At 46.2% G+C, this 15,494-nt stretch overlaps 1 protein-coding gene and 1 non-coding gene across 2 annotated transcripts in view; one reads left to right on the top strand and one right to left on the bottom strand.

The window, feature by feature from the left end:
- The window catches only part of LOC120980013 (mucin-5AC-like), a 151,672-nt gene that overhangs the window by 111,415 nt on the left and 24,763 nt on the right, over nt 1–15,494 (bottom strand). The gene's annotated exons all lie outside the window — the stretch shown is intronic.
- On the top strand, nt 14,649–14,734 carry LOC120981279. The gene has a single exon (XR_005774690.1). It is a non-coding gene; the product is annotated as a small nucleolar RNA SNORD71 (small nucleolar RNA).

The following is a 15,494-nucleotide window of genomic DNA, read 5'->3' as shown; positions in this document are numbered from 1 at the left end:
TGCTGTCACCACCGCCTAATAAAAAATTACACTGAATGAATGTCACTGATATTTAGGATGTACACACGTTAAACAGGAGGTATAGCTCAAGTAATGTCGCTAATGTATACAGGAGATATAGCGCAGGTACACCGTCTACAGAAAAAGTACACTGGATGTCACAGATATTTTTAGGCTGCGCACATGTTACAAAGGAGATGAAGCGCAGATAATGTCGCTGTCACCAGCGGTGAAAAAAATTACGCTAAATGTCACTGATATTTCGGATGCGCAAATGTTAGACTGGAGATGTAGCGCAGATAATGTCGCTGCCACCAGCAGCAAAAAAAATTGACTGAATGTCACTGATATTTCGGATACGCAAACGTTATACAGGAGATGTAGCGCAGGTAATGTAACTGTCCGCAGCGGACACAGTCTACAGAAAAAGCACACTGGATGTCACAGATATTTTTAGGTTGCGCACACGTTACACAGGAGATGTAGCGCAGATAATGTCGCTGTCTGCAGCGGCCAAACAATTGCAAGCTATTTAGCGCAGGTTGCACTAAAAATATATATTGCTGCCAGATACAACTATAGTCCTTAAAGGACTTTTGGGTCTCTAATAAGTTTTAGCAATTTAGTGCATGTTGCGCTAAAAATAGATATTGCTGCCACACACAATAGTCCTCAAAAGGACTTTTGGGTCTATAACAACTATAAAAACTAAAATATTGCTATTTCAATGCCTACACCATATCTCCCTTCTGCTCTCCAGCTCGTGCTGACTAAGACTGAGCCGAACACGTGTCATCGGGTGCTATATAGCACCCGATGACACATTACGGCCAGCCAATCACTGTAATGCCAGTAGCCAACATGGCTACAGCATTACAGTGAATGGCAGTACTTACCTGCACGTTTATTGGCTGCGTAGCATCTAACAAACGTGCAGGGAGGAGACTCGAGCATCGTGCTCGAGCACACGCGGTGTTCAGCCGAACACCGCAATGTGCCGAGCATTGCGATGCTCCAGCCGAATTAGTATTCGGCCGAGCATGCTCGCCCAACACTACTACACATCTCTAATGTAATAAAATGCACAAATGGAAACTAGAAATCCTTTGGAAACTACTGTTTCAGTTTGCACACAATAAAGCTATGTTCACATCAGACTTTTGGTAAATTTTGACAGAACTATGGCGCAGTGCTGTCTGCAATGTTATTCTTGCCATCAAAGAATACCTGAACCGGTTTGTCACAATGTGTGGAAATTGTGTGGCATAACTATCATCCAGAAATGATTTCTAGGAAACAATTAGAATTCCTAGAAATGAATGAATGAATGACTGGTGAAAGTACTATGTCAATAATCTGACAGTTATCTACACGGTAAACATTTGTTTTCTGTGACCCTAGGTGTTTGGTATACTTCTACTACTAGGTTTTGCTGAATCATTGAACTTAGAAAGCAGATACCGTATTTGTTAGGAATGTCAACAAGAGCTACGTTTCCTATTTGAAATGTGGGCTAAATTTAAATTCGGTGCATGCCGAGTCAAGCGGTATTAATTTTTTTAATTGTGGCTTTATAGCAAACATTTTACAAAATCACATTGTAAGTAATAATTATAATTATGTTTAACCCCTTAATAGTTTTGCCAGAGCTCATTTTGTAATATTAGGAAAAGCACTAACAGTTCAGCCTGAGCAGAGCTTTAAAGGTGTGTAAAAGAATGGGGGGGGGAGTTATTGGTAACCCCCCCCCCCACACACACACACACACTTAGCCAGACCTGTGAAGGAAAGATGACTTACCTGCTTACTGATGCATCCTTCACCTCTCAGCCTGTGATGCTCCGCTGGGCTTCCATAATGTCAACGTCCGGTTTGATATTGCTGCAGCCAATCACTTGCCGTGGCAGTGACTGGCTCCCCTTACATCATGACAAATTGTCACATGACACAAGGGGAACAAGTCTCCACTGATTGGCTGCGGCAGTGTCAAACCAGATGTTGGCATTGTGGGAACCCAGCAAAGAATCACAGGCCTGGAAGAAAAGGAGAGGGGAGCTGATACTAGGAAGCAGGTAAGTCATCTTTCTCTTACAGGTCCGGCCAACTGTGGGCTAACCCCCTCCCCATTCTTTCCCAACCCGTTTAACCTCTAATATATTGGGCTAGAGAAATGGGACTGGCCTTGTATGAAAGCTGATAGCCTAGGTTGTAAAACACTATGACCAGAATCTCAGCATGATCCTCTTTTCATTGGTAGATATAGCTGTTAGAAATCAGTCAGGAGTAATAGCAGCTAAAAGTGAAAGTTGCTTTCACTCCCAAACAAATTAGCTGTTACCAAGCCCGAGATATGAAGAGTAAAAGTAGCCCTCCATATTGCAGCTGGCTGAGATCTCAGACAGCCTGGAGATGGAGAGGGGGACAGTTGGGGAGCTAACAGGTTGCAAGAAGGAGAGAAAAAATATAAATATATAAATTTGGCAACATCATAATCATACTGACCCACAGAATAAAGTTATCTTGGTATTTATAACATACAGTGAACGCCATCATAATTTTTATGGCGTCCCACAAAAAATGTCAAAATTGCAGTGTCCCCTGAGATGTGCGCCAACTAGATTTACTTTAGAGAAAAATTCAAAATCTACAATAAAAAAGTGAAATTTTCAGGAGGGTTTTTCCAATTTTAAAATGTAACAGTCATTCTTTTTTTTTTTGTTGTAATGTGTAGGGGCAGTGATACGGACCATTTTTGGAATATACTTTAATTACTGAAATTGTACAAATCTAAAGTGGCCCATTTTGTGCTTTATTAGGGTCCATTCACACGTCCTCAAATGGGTCCGCATCTTTTCCGTATTCATTCTCAATGGGACAGGAATGGATGCGGAGAACACACTATGTGCTCTCCGCATCCGCATTTCCGGAGTGCAGCCCCGAACTTCCGGGCCGCGGCGCCGCAAAAAAATAGAACATGTCCTATTGCGGAGAAGAATAGGAAGTTCTATGGGGGGTGCCGGCTGGGTGTATTGTGGATCCCCAATTTGCGGATCCGCAATACACTACGGACGTGTGAATGGAGTCTTACAAGTGGTCAGTATTACTGCCCCTACACATTACAAAGAAAAAAAGAATGACAGTTACACTTTAATGTGAATGTAGAGGGGTTAAAGGCTATGAACATCTTCAGGCAATTTTTAATGATTGCATTTTGCTAATTATGGGCTAAAAATTATTTTCAATTTATCTTTATTTATAAAAATCAACTTTTTTTTTTAAGCTCCAGTCTATCTGCAGAGTATCTTGCTTTCAGCTTAATACTGAACTTGTAAGATTGCTGCACTGACAGCTTGATGTTTAGCTATTATCTCCGAACTTTGTAATGAAAACTTTGTTTATGCGCTGTCAGGAATTCAGACACAAGAGCTATACATGGAGCTGTCAGAGCAGCAACCTGATGGATTCAGTGTGAAACTGAAAGCAAGGTACTCTGCAGATAGTCTGGAATGTAACCCTGCAGAACAAAAACTGTTGAACATCTTTAATAAAGACCAAGTGAAAAAATGATTTTTAGCCCAAAATCAGTAAAAAGCAATCATAAAAATGGCATTCACATGCGTATAATGTCAATTTTATGAACTTTTTAGAATTTCTGCGTATATACAATGTCAATTTTATGATACTTTGGAAATCATAGTTATAAATGAAATAATAAATCAAACGAGTCCTTACCAGACATCTGTTGCACTGAGTAGTCGGATGACATCATACCTGAAAAGCATAATTATTCAAAATAATTTATAAAAGCATAACAAATTCCTTTAAAAAGTAGTTATCATAGACAATATAGTTGATTGTGCGTGTGCCTTGGGTACTGAGCACTAGTGAGGTCACCAAAAAGCCACTCTGCCTTGGTGAGGGTATTTTGATTCAAAATATGGATTTGAGCGGTACTCCTGACTCAGGCCTCTCACCCAGTTAAGCCAGTACTCTGTGCTCTGCACTGATGAGGGGCAATCACCTCAAAACAGCCTGCAGATGAGATACTGGCTTATTTAATATCCGAGTCATGTCTCAAGGCCAATTTAAAGGGTCAAACATTGACTTATAGGATAGCTGCCTTACATCTGGTGGCATCAGAGGCAGAGCTTGTTAAGAGATCATTTGCATCCCTTTCTTCTTCGATTCAAAAAATTACAGCCAACTGAATTATTGCCTCAGGAAGATAGCCTACACATATCTGTTCTATATTAAAATGAAAATATATACTCACCTTGCACACTAAACTGGGCCAGCACTGCTATAAGGAAGCAGGTTGCTAACCCCATAACCTTCCAAGACCCCATTCCAATTCCGTTCAGTCACCACTTTAGGTACTGAACTTGACTCTTTTCAGAGGTGGTTAAGCTTCTTGACACCTTAGCTGTGCCTTTTTATAGAAAAAAAAATATTACCCCCACCTAGGTCACCTTTACATAATAGAGGATGTGAAATGCATTATGGGAGGATTTTTGTGTGGACCAACCTCAAGAAGCATGTTTCTCACCCTATATGATCATGGAGAATTCTGACCCAGGATGTTTGCTCTTTAGTAAACAGATGAAATTTACTTTCACAAGGAAAGTCTTGGAGTTGACGATGGGTCAATGACATTGCTTAAGACAAGCATAACAACTGGGCTCTCTATATTTAGCTTACCTTGTGTAAAAATCCTTGTTCTTGTTTTTTTAAAACCAACTTGAAAGAAGTGATTAAGGTCAACAAGAAAGAGGTTTAAGTGGCCCAGGGCTACGCACATAATATGAGTTGTATATACCCTCTGTGAGTAGTAAATATGGCCATAATTATGATTTATTTTCAATTCTGGTCACAATTTTGACCAATCTCAACCCCAATCTCATCGAGACAACACTAATTCATAGCTGTTTGGTGCTGGAATAGCTTTGTGTTAAGGGATAATTAATTTCAGCCTGATCTAGTGATTCGGTCAATATAGAAGACATGTAGAGAGCTGCTGATGAGCTATTCATCACTCAGAGGTGCAACATGGGAGTGTATGAATTCACAGCTTCTTCCCTCCTATAAAAAATGAAGTATCTGGCTGTCTTAAAGGGGTTGTCTCATCTGGAACAATGGGGGCATATCGCTAGGATATGCCCCCATTGTCTGATAGGTGCGGGTCCCATCGCTTGGACCTGCACCTATATCGAGAACGGCCAAAGTGGTGGCTGGAGGACTCCGGTCCGGCCACCACCAAGCACTCTCCCCATAGAAGTGAATGGGAGTGCACCACGCATTTCCAGCCACTGCTCCTATTCACTTCAATGGGCCTGACAGAAATAGCTGAACCATAGCTCGGCAATTTTTGGTGGCTCTATAGAAATTAATAGAGGGTGGCTGCGCATGCGCAGTGCTCCCTCCCCCACTTTTGGGGATTTGTTTAGGAGATAGGTGTGGGTCCTAGCGGTGGATAGGCCCCCATTGTCTTAGATGAGACAATGAGACAACACCTTTAAGGCATATTTACACGCACTGAGTGGGCATACTGTAACGGGGTTCCGAAGGTGCACTCGGTCCCCCATTAGCCGCAGACCTGCTGCTTAGCTTCGGGAGCAAGGATCTGTGTTTGACCTCGTTCCCAGGGCGGCTTTACTAGCTGGGTGGCTCCCTGCTCCTAAGTCTGCCTTGAGCGCCGAGCTGATCACTCGGTGCTCGACTGGTTGGTCTGTCGGTCATGTGAAGCTGGCCACGTCACATGACCCTCACTCCCCACTATAAATACAGGCAGCCTGCTGGCCACAGGTTGCCTGTTAATTTAGGTTCCACCTGTGGTTTTGTGTTTCCTGGAGTACTTACCTCCTGCTGAATTCCTGACGATCCTCTCTACTGACTCCTTTGGTACTACACGACTCTCCTGGTATTTATGACCCCGGCTTCTCCTGACAATTCTCTGCTTGCTCCATTTGTACTTTGTAGCTTTCCTGGTATTGACTCGGTCCGTTCACGTTCTGTTGTTTGTCTGTCATCCCTGCACTTAGTCCAAGCTAGGGATTGCCGTCCAGTTGTCCCCTGTCATTAGGACTCGCGAGGCAAGTAGGCAGGGCCAGGGGTGAGGGTTGAGCGCAGTGGTCACTTCCCTCCCCCTGTGTGTGTGTGTACGCGACCGTTACACATACAATTATTTTTAATTCACCGTTCCTTCCTATCAATTGCCTTCTCTTTAGTGGAGGTGACGGGCTGCATTTATATGCAGCGGATTACCTCCACTATGTGGGGATCAGCAATGGTACTGCTATCACTGTCCCTTATACTAATTCATTGTTTCTGGGCAGTAGATCACTTTGAGGTGTCCACACTAAAGATCATTTCACCCAGTGAGCAATCTGCATCTTTCTCACATTCATGCCAGGTCTAAAATGGTGACGTGGGCATGGAAAGGGATACAATTATGGCCATACAGTTATTGGATACCGCCACCATAAAGTGACCGAATAACACATCTGTACAGTGACCGGATAAAGGGGTATAAGAGGGCACAGTACAGGGAATGACTAGGGGCACTGTTCCGGGTGTGGTAAGAGGGCACAATGCAGGGTATAAAGTGGCACAGTATGGGGTGAGGGGCACAGTACGGCGTGGGTGGCACAGTACGGGGTGGGGGGGCACAGTCACATGACCCTGTGGCGTTAGAATATCCTTACGGTAAATACGGTTCAGACGCCACCATAATGAGAGGCAGAGGAGTGAGACAGGGGCCTGGGGCCCTGGATGGACAGGAGGGGTGAACACAGCAAGTAGGTGGAAGGGGCTAGGAGGGGGATTCATACAAGAAGTAGGGGCAGGAGGTCTGTGCAGGGCAGCAACAGGAGATAGGAGGGTGGAACAGGAGCTCTTGATGAGGGAGGAAAGAAGACAGAAGGGGATCCATTGAGGATGAGAGAGTACAGGATATGGGGGGGCAGGTGTCATGGAGGCAAACTGCTTAATGTTGCAGTAAAACAACTAAAATGCATGAAGCTGTATCCCCCCCTGTCCCACAGAGAAGAGACAATCACAGTGCAGACTCACTGACAAACTCTGCGTCTGAAGCTGGTAAGGTAACCTGCTGCTCTGCTGAACAGAGTGAAGAGGGGGCGTGTCTGAAGCTCTGCAGCAGCCAGCCTCATGAGACTCAGAGGGCCCACCAGAGGGGTACTGCGTAAGTGAAATGACAGCAAAAAGTGCTTCCATCTGTATTGATGGAAGTGCTCATAGCAGCTCAGTGGGCCCCTCAGGAGCAGTGGGCCCTTGCATTTGCCCGGGTTTGCCGGGTGCTGACGCTGGGCCGGCTTACCAGACACAAGTTCTTATAGGTAGCCTCTGTTCACAATATGGTTAGGGCTAAACAGTAAAAAGAATGTCCCAAGTTTGGTTCTAGGCCTCACTCAGTGACATGGTCTTGCTTGAATGAGCCTGTACACAGCTTCAAAGAAGTTGGATGTACTGTACATAAAAAATGTATTAATTTAAAAAAAGACTCTATCATACTCATTTTACCGACCCCCACTTTTACCATTCTGATGCTTTTCACATTCCCCGCAGGTGTCTACTTACTGGTTCCTCTTGACACAGGAAATTTGACTGTTCATCCAATCACTGGCTGAGGCAGATCACTGTGATTGGCTGAGTGGTCACATTTCTGTATCGAGAGTAACCAAGAAGTAGAGACCGACAGGGAACCTATAGCTCATCGACAGGAGCAAAGGAGATCAAAAATTACAACTTTTTTAGCGATTCTGTGCCTTTTTTGGAAAGGGGAGCATAACTACCTGCTTGGTGCCACTGGGTTCCGGCTACTTCTCTTCCCCGCCACCCCTGCCACGCTCTGGTCTCTGCATGTCAACATCCAGATTGATGGCCATTGCAGCCAATTACTGGCAGCAGCAGTGACATGTGCCCCTTACATCACGCGACCCATTAACTAACACAATGGGGAAGGGTTACTGCTACGGCCAGTGATTGGCTGCAGCAGCTGTTGAACTGGATGTTGACAGGCAGAGACCAGAGTGCGGCTGTGGCACTGTGGGAGCGAAGGAGGAACCTAGTGGTGGGAAATGCTTCCCTCTGCAGCTCCGGCCATGTGGGAGGTCTGCCCAAAAGGCCCCCAAAGATGTAAAGCCTCTTTAAATAATTGAATAATTTGAATCAATGTGATTATATTTGATTCCTCTTTGAAATTATATCCTCAGTCAGGGCAGTATAATCCCGCTGACAGATATATTTTAAATGACAGATTGCTTTTCAGTTTCTTACTTCTACTTTATATTGGAAATCATCCAAGGCAAACCAGAGACACTTTCCATAAACATGCCTTACACGAAATAAGAAAGATTTTCCACTGAAGTTTTGCAGTGTCACAGGTACTATGAGACAGCAATCTCCGGAGCTTTATTCTCATGCCTTCTTATAGCCTTTTAGTCAACACAGCATCTGTCATTACAGGCAGTGACTCTGAAAATGGGTTGGTGAGGGCATTATTTTCCAGTTTATCTTAACGAGGCAAACAGTAATCATACTACTGGAAGTGAATGGTGGAAATGTAGCTCCAAACTCTTCAACATAATCATTTGTTGATCTAGCCTGTGATGATTATGTATCTCAAAATTTAAGTTCTGTATTTGACTCAGGACTCATGCGGTGGGGGTCCATATTGGTTTGTGCAGCAATCCAAAAACCTCAGTTTGACGCCATGTACAATTGGGGACCACAAAATTCTTTGAGGGCCATGTAACACAGTTCTCAAACCTTAAGCAAGTACTGCACATCTTTGTAAGGTTGACATCTTTAACCACAAATATACAGTAGTTGGACATTTTGGAGTATCAACAATAGAATATCAGTCTGGTTGCTATTCTAATGAAAACACATGTGGGAGATCCATCAAGACTCGGATTCCTATATGCCAGTTTTGATCTCCTGTGTACTGGAGTGAGATGCACTGAATTTTTTAAGAGACACAAAAATGGAAATTATCAGCAGAAACAGTGGCTTGTTCTGAAGTTGAACAAGCCTGAAAAATTCGCCCTTTTATTTGGGAGCAGCAGTAGTACATTGTGGATGGGGAAAGGGTAATGAGTAGTGTTTATCAAGCACCAAAGTGCTCGGGTGTTCGGGTGCTCGGGTCAAACACCTTGGGATGCTCGGGTGCTCTACCGAGCACAATGGAAGTCAATGGGAGAACCCGAACATTAAACCAGGCACCCCCTGCTCTGGTTCACAGGAAAAGGTCAGAAATTGATGGAAACATCACTGAAATGGTTCGGGAGCAGCATGGGGAGGATGTCTGGATGCATCTTGGACTCCCAGGTTGCTTCTGGGAACGATGTTGTCTGAGTAGTACGCCACTTTTACAGACTGACATTAATACGCACAAAAACAAAGATAAAATCGATTTTAGAGAAAAAATTGTTAGGAAACATTCTTTCCTGTATATTTACTTGCATATAAAGTGCAAGTGCTGTCAAAAATTACAAGGAAGAGGCACTCCGATACAACCTGTATATCACATAAAGCAGGGCCTCATTCACATTGTGGTACAATTGTTCAGGTAAGTAAAAAAAATATATATATATATATATAGCACTATATTGAATAAGAAATTTGTGTTAAGAGTTTGTGTGTTAACCCTGCTACATATGTATATTAGTTTTTTAGAATATTCGTCATTTTTTTCCATCTGATGTCATGATTCCTCAATGACTCATTGGCCCACAGGCAAGAAGCAGGGAGGAATCAAGACTTCAGATGAAAAAAAAAAAAATATTCGATAAAAGAATATATAGCACTATATTCCAAATATTAGAGAATTCTCGAAGTTGCGATATTCGAGATAAAAATTTGCTTTTCGAATATTCACGCTCAACACTACTGGTGACCCTTTAAAACATTAGGGGCGAGGGCCTACTGCTGATGTGACCATCTAAAACATTATGGGAGAGGGCCCGCTGGTGACCCTCTAAATAAAACATTAAGGGTGAGGGTCTGCTGCTGAGCTGACCCTCTAAAACATTAGGAGCGAGGGCAGCCTAATAAGCATGTTGATATGATGGAGGAGGACGACGAGAAAAGGAAGATTGAACCATATACCCTTTTTTGTGGTGGAAGGGGTGCATGGGAATACAGTGTATTCAATACACCATAAAAGCCACATTTAAAGTGCCTTTATGTTTAACCGCTTTCCTCTGGTGGAGTAGAGAAGTCAGGGGCAATCCAGGCCTTGTTCATTTTAATAAGAGTCATCCTGTCAGCATTTTCAGTGGACAAGTGGATGCTCTTATCAGTTATTATGCCCCCAGCTGCACTAAATACCCGCTCTGACAAGACGATGGCGGCAGGGCAGGCCAGCACCTCCAAGGCATAGAGCGCCAGTTCGTGCCACGTGTCCAGCTTGGACCCCCAATAGTTGTTAGGCACAGAGGGATCACTGAGGATGCTGACATGGTCTGCTATGTACTTCTTCACCATCTTCCAAAACGTTTCCCTCCTTGTGACACTAGGCCTCGCATCAGGGTGAGGGTGCTGACGGGGTGTCATGAAACTGTCCCAGGCCTTTGAGAGTGTTGCCCTGCCTCTGTTGGAACTGCTGTGTGTTCCCCTCGTCTCCCCTCCTCGGTTGCCCAAGGAACTACATACTCTGCCGCCAGCGTTGACAGCTGTAAGTTTTTGGAGCAATTTTTCCACAAGAACCTTCTGGTATTGCACCATTTTTCTAGTCCTCTCCACCACAGGAATGAGAGATGAGAAGTTCTTTTTGTAGCGAGGGTGGAGAAGGGTGATCAACCAGTAATCGGTGTTGGCCAAAATGCATATAACGCAAGGGTCAGGGGAAAGGCAGCCTAACATAAAGTCAGCCATGTGTGCCAGAGTCCCAACAGACAAGACGTCGCTGTCCTCATCAGGAAGATGACTCTCAATCTCCTCATCCTCTTCCTCCTCTTCGGCTCATCCATGCTGAACAGATGGAATAAACCTGCTATGGGTACTACCCTCTGTAGCGGAGGCAACCGTCTCCTGCTCCTCCTCCTCGTCATCATCCAATTTGCGCTGAGAAGACGAACTGAGGGTGGTCTGGCTATCTCCCTGTGCACTGTCTTCCCCCATTTCCACCTCTTCCACATACAAAGCGTCCGTCTTCATTGTGAGCAGTAAGAGTTTCAATAGACACAGAAGTGGGATGGTTACGCTGACAATAGCGGCATCGCCGCTCACCATCTGTGTTTATTCCTCAAAGTTGCGTAAAACCTCACAGGGGTCAGGCATCCATGCCCACTCCTCGCTTCTGAAGAGCGGAAGCTGACTGGAAAGTCGACAACGATGTTGCAACTGGTATTCCACTACTGCCCTCTGCTGCTCACAAAGCCTGGCCAACATGTGGAATGTGGAGTTCCAGCTCACGTCGCACAACAGTCGGTGAGCTGGCAATTGCAAGCGCAGCTTCAGTGTTGCCAGACCGGCAGCAGCTGTAGATTACTTTTGGAAATGGGCACACACACGGTGCACCTTCACCAGTGGCTCAAGCAAATTAGGGTAGGTTTTGAGTAGAGATGGGACGGGGGATTCGTCGAATCCACGAATCCCTCGAATCTTGCTGGATTCGTGGGATTCGTGGACTCGAATCCAGACGTAATTTGCCTGAAACGAATCCGACGAATCTGGTGGGAGGGACTGGTGGAGCTGGGGGCCGGTGCGTTCACTGTGCTCCGGCCCCTCCGCTCCAGTAGTTATATAATGTGTAATTGTGATTAATAATCATGCTGCCCCCTCTGTGTGTAGTATTACATTCAATAAATCTTACTTACAGCCGGCTACTGCTATCGGAACAGGCCGGCCGGGCAGACGAGCGGCAGCGTCACTGACTGACGTCACCTGCTTGCGCCGCTTCATTCATAAAGCAGGCGGCTCAGGCAGGTGACGTCAGTCAGTGACGCTGCCGCTCGTCTGCCCGGCCGGTCTGTTACGATAGCAGTAGCCGGCTGTAAGTAAGATTTATTGAATGTAATACTACACACAGAGGGGGCAGCATGATTATTAATCACAATTACACATTATATAACTACTGGAGCGGCAATGGGGGGGTCTGTGGATGGCACTGTTATAGGGTGGGGGGGTCTGTGGATGACACTGTTATAGGGTGGGTGGTGGGTCTGTGGATGGCACTGTTATGGGGTGGGGGGGTCTGTGGATGGCACTTATAGGGTGAGGGGGTCTGTGGATGGCACTGTTATAGGATGGGGGGGTCTGTGGATGGCACTGTTATAGGATAGGGGGGTCTGTGGATGGCACTGTTATAGGATGGGGGGGGTCTGTGGATGGCACTGTTATGGGGTGGGGGGGGTCTGTGGATGGCACTGTTATGGGGTGTGGATGGCACTGTTATGGGGTGTGGATGGCACTGTTATAGGATGGGGGGTCTGTGGATGGCACTGTTATGGGGTGGGGGGGTCTGTGGATGGCACTGTTATGGGGTGGGGGGGTCTGTGGATGGCACTGTTATGGGGTGGGGGGGTCTGTGGATGGCACTGTTATGGGGTGGGGTGGGTCTGTGGATGGCACTGTTTATGGGGTGGGGGGGTCTGTGGATGGCACTGTTATGGGGTGGGGGGGTCTGTGGATGGCACTGTTATAGGATGGGGGGGTCTGTGGATGGCACTGTTATGGGGTGGGGGGGTCTGTGGATGGCACTGTTATGGGGTGGGGGGGTCTGTGGATGGCACTGTTATGGGGTGGGGGGGTCTATGGATGGCACTGTTATGGGGTGGGGTGGGTCTGTGGATGGCACTGTTATGGGGTGGGGGGGGTCTGTGGATGGCACTGTTATGGGGTGGGGGGGTCTGTGGATGGCACTGTTATGGGGTGGGGTGGGGTGGGGGGGTCTGTGGATGGCACCGTTATGGGGTGGGGGGGTCTGTGAATGCCAGGGGGAGAGGTGAGAGGCACTATGATACTACTGGCACATTGGGGGGAGGCACTATGATACGGGCACATTATAGGGGGAGATGGCACTATGATACGGGCACATTATGGGGGGAGATGGCACTATGATACGGGCACATTATGGGGGGAGGTGGCACTATGATACGGGCACATTATGGGGGGAGATGGCACTATGATACGGGCACATTATGGGGGGAGGTGGCACTATGATACGGGCACATTATGGGGGGAGATGGCACTATGATACAGGCACATTATGGGGGGAGATGGCACTATGATACGGGCACATTATGGGGGGAGGTGGCACTATGATACGGGCACATTGGGGGGGAGATGGCACTATGATACCGGCACATGGGGGGAGGAGAGAGGCACTCCGCACTTGATACTGGCACATGATTAAGGGGGCATCTATGGGGACACTTACTGGCACATTATTGGGTGGCACTGTGGGGCCACTTCTTATTGGCACATTATTGGGGGGCACTATGGGGGCATCTACTGAGGCCACAAAGAAGGGGTATTTTATATGGGGGGCTCTGTGTGGTACTAGTATTATCAGGGGTATTATCTGTTTCTGCAGTATAGTATTGGGGAGCACAGCGGCACAGTATTGGGGGTGTTAGGATGATTTGTCCAGAAGATGGGAGGATGATGGAAAAGTAGTAAACTAAGATTATTTTTTTTTGTCAAGCTGCAGAGACGAAAAATGGCTGAAAACTGGTGTCTGGTCTGAAGGTCTGAAAGGAGAAGATGAGGAAAGAGAACATCTACAAGAGACGTCACTGGATGTAAGAGGTATGTGGCTGTATTACCCTGTATGTTTTGTAGTGATAGGAGCAGGGGTCATCGCGGTCAAATAGGGTGCGACCGTGACTGGGAGGTGGAGGTTCAGACAAACTGACGCGGTCTGACTTTGTTTCTTACACCGTACGTTCACACAATTATGTACAGGATTCGTAGGATTCGAGATTCGAAAGATTCGATATATTCGAGAACCTTTTCGGATTCGGATTCGAAAAAATTTGGATTCGTCCCACCTCTAGTTTTGAGAAACACGTGGGCTAGGCATGGTATGTGTGTGAGCTTGCCGAGCTCCAAAGCTGCCACCAAGTTACGGCCATAATCAGACACAACCATGCCTGGTTATAGGTTGAGTGGCGAGAGCCACAGCTCAGTCTGGTCCCTTATACCCTGCCACAGCTCTGCGGCGGTGTGCTGTTTGTCACCTAAACAAATTCGTAGTGCTGCTTGGATTAAAGCTTCTGCCCCTGCCCTGCTGCTGTCACGGACAGCATACAGTTCAGTAATGCCGGCAAGGTACCAATCAGAGTGGTCCCTTGCCGGCAATCGACCCGATTGGTTAGTCTGTGCAGACTAACCAATCGGATAACGGCAGTGAAAAAAAGCCAGATTCAGGCTCTGATCTGCCCTCTGCAGATCAGAGCCTGAAAGCAGGTAGTGTTCCTCATGCCCCCCGATCTGTGCCCCTCTCCTGCCTCCTGCGCTCATCTCCTGCCTCCTGCGCTCATTTCCTGCCTCCTGCCCTGATGCAGTCCGCCCCTCCACGCCCCATACATTAGTCCTGACTCCTGCCCCAGCCTCCCTAAATGCTAGCGGCCGTATCACCCCCGACCCCCCCCCCCTTTCCAGCGCTGCCCCCGATCCCCCTGCTGTGTGTGATGGCGGCGGCTCCATTCCTGAGCCGCCGCCATCGGCAGAGAGTGTCAGCTCTATGCTGACACTCTGCTGTAACCCCATAGATGCCGCGGCAGCGGCATCCATGGGGTTAATAGAGGGAGGGGGCTCCCTCTCTCCACCATCGGGGCTGCTGCGCTGCGATTGCAGCGCCCGATGGTTGCCATGGCAACCGGACGCTTTCCAAAAGCGTCCGCTGTTGCCACCTACAGGGCATCTGATTGTATTATACTTTGCAGTGCAAGAGCATTGCAAAGTATAGTACAGCCATCAGCCCCACTGGATCTTCAAGATCCAAGAGGGACTTGATAAAAAAAAATAATAAAAGTAAAAATAAATAAATAAAAATGTAAAATTAAAAAAATAAATTGCCTTTTCCTATAAAAAAAAATACACATATTAGGTATCACCGCGACCGTAACGACCGTCTCTATAAATATATCACATGATAGACCCCGTCCGATAAACACCATAAAAAATAAATTTTAAAAAATGTGTAAAAAAAGCCATTTTTGTCACCTTACATCACAAAAAGTGCAACAGCAAGCGATCAAAAAGGCTTATGACCCCCAAAATAGTACCAATCAAACCGTCACCTCATCCCGCAAAAAATGATACCCTATTTAAGACAATCGCCCAAAAAATAAAAAAGCTATGGCTCTCAGACTATGGAAGACACTAAAACATCATTTCTTTGGTTTCAGAAATGCTATTATTGTGTAAAACTTAAATAAATAAAAAAAAGTATACATATTAGGTATTGCCACGTCCGTAACGATCTGCTCTATAAAGCTGTCACATGACCCAACCCCTCAGATAAACGC

The sequence above is a fragment of the Bufo bufo genome, chromosome 10 (genome assembly GCF_905171765.1).
Source record: "Bufo bufo chromosome 10, aBufBuf1.1, whole genome shotgun sequence".
Taxonomy (NCBI): domain Eukaryota; kingdom Metazoa; phylum Chordata; class Amphibia; order Anura; family Bufonidae; genus Bufo; species Bufo bufo.
Note: the sequence above shows the minus strand (reverse complement) of the source record. Positions and strands in the feature narration are given on the sequence as shown.